The sequence below is a fragment of the Pseudophryne corroboree genome, chromosome 7 (assembly GCF_028390025.1).
Source record: "Pseudophryne corroboree isolate aPseCor3 chromosome 7, aPseCor3.hap2, whole genome shotgun sequence".
Taxonomy (NCBI): domain Eukaryota; kingdom Metazoa; phylum Chordata; class Amphibia; order Anura; family Myobatrachidae; genus Pseudophryne; species Pseudophryne corroboree.
In genome coordinates this window covers 402,267,891-402,271,229 of record NC_086450.1, presented here as the reverse complement: position 1 = coordinate 402,271,229, position 3,339 = coordinate 402,267,891, and positions in this window count along the sequence as shown.

Here is a 3,339-nt window from a genome sequence, read left to right as displayed (position 1 = left end):
TATGATCTTTAGATTCTTTGTATATTTTTTTTCTTTTTAAATCAACAACTGTTGATGTCATTAGGAGGCATGTTATTAAACATTGGGGCATATTATTAAACATTGCGGTTGGCGCTCAAACACTAAGAATCCTTTTCGCCTCATATCACAGCCATAAAGATTCCTTTTTCAACTAAATGTATTAATATAGTCACTGGAACACTGGGCCTAATTCAGACCTGATTCCAGCAGCCAATTTATTAGCTAATGGGCAAAACCATGTGCACTGCAGGGGGGGAGGTTGCAGATATAACATGTGCAGAGAGAGTTAGATTTGGGTGGGATGTGTTCAAACTGAAATCTAGATTGCAGTATAAAAATTAAGCAGCCTGTATTTACCCTGCACAGAAACAATATAACCCACCTGAATCTAACTCTCTGCACATGTTATATTAGCTCCCCGTGCAGTGCATATAATGGGTCATTCCGACTTGATCGCACGCTAGCTATTTTTGCAGCGCTGCGATCAGGTCAAAACTCGGAAAAACTGCGCATGCGTATGCACCGCAATGCGCAGGCGCATTGTACGGGTACAAAGCGGATCGTGCTGGGCGATGGATTTAACGAAGAATCCATTCGCACAGCTGATCGCAAGAAGATTGACAAGAAGAAGGCGTTCATGGGTGTCAACTGACAATTTTCAGGGAGTGGTTGGAAAAACTCAGGCATGTCCAAGCGTCTGCAGGGCGGGTGTCTGACGTCAATTCCGGGAACGGACAGGCTGAAGTGATCGCAGCGGCTGAGTAAGTTCTGAGCTACACAGAAACTGCACAAACTGTTTTTGTATCTCTCGGCTGCACAAGCGTTCACACACATGCAAAGCGAAAATACACTCCCCTATAGGCGGCGACTATCTGATCGCAGTGCTGCAAAAAATAACTAGCGAGCGATCAACTCGGAATGACCCCCATGGTTTTGCCCATTAGCTAACAAATTTGCTGCTGCGATCAGGTGTGTATTAGGCCCACTGTACTCTTATAAGAACGTGTCCCGGTGGTCAGGAAGAGGTAAAGAGTTTACATATGCGATCACCTGATTCCGCCACTGGCCCTGTGCAGCCCTCCACTGACCCCAGGGATTTTTACTGTCACCTCTTCTTCTTAGCCTTCTGCTGCTGACCCATCCTGGCCAGTAGAGCTTTTGCTTGTATCCAGGAAGTCTACCTTCTTCTGTCCATCTTCTGTAGTCTTCTGTAAAGATATCAAGCTTGCCAACACCGGACTCTGGGGGTCATTCCGAGTTGATCGCTCGCTGCTGTTTTTTCGCCGTGCAGCGAACAGGTTACTACTGCGCATGCATATGCACCGCAATGCGCAGGCACGACGTATGGCTACAAAGCGGATCGTTGCTGAGCGATGGATTTAACGAAGAATCCATTCGCACAGCTGATCGCAAGGAGATTGTGGGTGTCAGGGGCGGAACTGTGGGAGGCAATGGAGTCAGCTGCCGCTGGGGTCCTGACCTGCAGGGGGCACTTCTCCATTGCCTCCCACCCGACAATCCATCGCCGCATCTGACTGGAGTCGACGGAGGAGCTGTGTCACCGTCCTAATACGGCAGCAGCAGCTGCCTCCTGTTATGCACAGAGAGAGCTCAGCTGACAGCTGGCTGCAGCTAGGGGGAGCTCCAGCGCACAGCTGCTCACAGGACTTCCAATTGAGCTGGCCGGCTGAAGCTCTCTCTTCCTCTGTCATGAGGATAGCAACAGGTAGGCACTGGCACCACCTGCCTCAAGCTGCTGCATTGTGTGTGTGTGTGTGGTGTATGTGTGTGTAGGGGTGGGGGGGGGGGGTGATTACTGGGGGTATCTTTAATAAATGATGTCAGCACTGTGTTTATGTGTGTGAATGTTTTTTTTTGTGTGTGTGAATGTTTTTAAGTGAGGTGTGTGTCTGTGTTTTTAAAGGAAAGTTGTGTGTTTAAGTGAAAGAGGCATGTGTGTGTGTAATTGTGTGTAAGTAGGTGTGTGTCTGTGTTTTTAAAAGGAAAGTTGTGTGTTTAAGTGAAAGAGGCATGTGTGTGTGTAATTGTGTGTAAGTAGGTGTGTGTCTGTGTTTTTTTAAAGGAAAGTTGTGTGTTTAAGTGAAAGAGGCATGTGTGTGTGTGTAATTGTGTGTAAGTAGGTTTGTGTCTGTGTTTTTTAAAGGAAAGTTGTGTGTTTAAGTGAAAGAGGCATGTGTGTGTGTGTGTGTGTGTGTGTGTGTAAGTGAAAGTGACGTGTGTGTGTAATTGTGTGTAAGTGAAAGTGGTGTGTGTGTAATTGTGTGTGTGTGTAAGTGAAATAGGCATGTGTGTAATTGTGTGTGTGTGTGTGTAAGTGAAAGTGACGTGTGTGTGTATAATTGTGTGAAAGTGGCGTGTGTGTGTAAGTGAAAGAGGCATGTGTGTAATTGTGTGTGTGTGTAAGTGAAAGTGACGTGTGTGTAATTGTGTGAAAGTGGTGTGTGTGTAAGTGTTGTGTGTGTGTAATTGTTTGTAAGTGAATGTGACGTGTGTGTGTGTGTGTAAGTAAAAAAGGAGCATGTAAGTGAAAAAAGCATGTGTGTGTAAGTGAAAGAGGTGTGTGTGTAAGTGAAAGAGGCGTGTGAGTTAGTGAAAGAGGTGTGTGTGTAAGTGAAAAAGACATGTGTGTAAATGAAAGAGGCATGTGTGTAAGTGAAAGAGGCGTGTGAGTTAGTTAAAAAGGTGTGTGTGTGTGTGTAAGTGAAAGAGGTGTGTGTGTTTTCAGTGAAAACGGCATGTGTGTGTGTGCAAGGAAAAGAGGCATGTATGTGTAAGCGAAAGGTGTGTGTATCCATACTATTGTGAAAGGCACCTGAGTACGCTGCTACTGTTCATCCTGTGTACCAGATATCAACATATGGTGTATATGTATGTGTGTGTATATACACTGCTCAAAAAAATAAAGGGAACACTTAAACAACACAATGTAACTCTAAGTCAATCACACTTCTGTGAAATCAAACTGTCCACTTAGGAAGCAACACTGATTGACAATCAATTTCACATGCTGTTGTGCAAATGGAATGGACAACAGGTGGAAATTATAGGCAATTAGCAAGACACCCCCAATAAAGGAGTTGTTCTGCAGGTGGTGACCACAGACCACTTCTCAGCTCCTATGCTTTCTGGCTGATGTTATGGTCACTTTTGAAAGCTGGCGCTGCTTTCACTCTAGTGGTAGCATGAGACGGAGTCTACAACCCACACAAGTGGCTCAGGTAGTGCAGCTCATCCAGGATGGCACATCAATGCGAGCTGTGGCAAGAAGGTTTGCTGTGTCTGTCAGCGTAGTGTCCA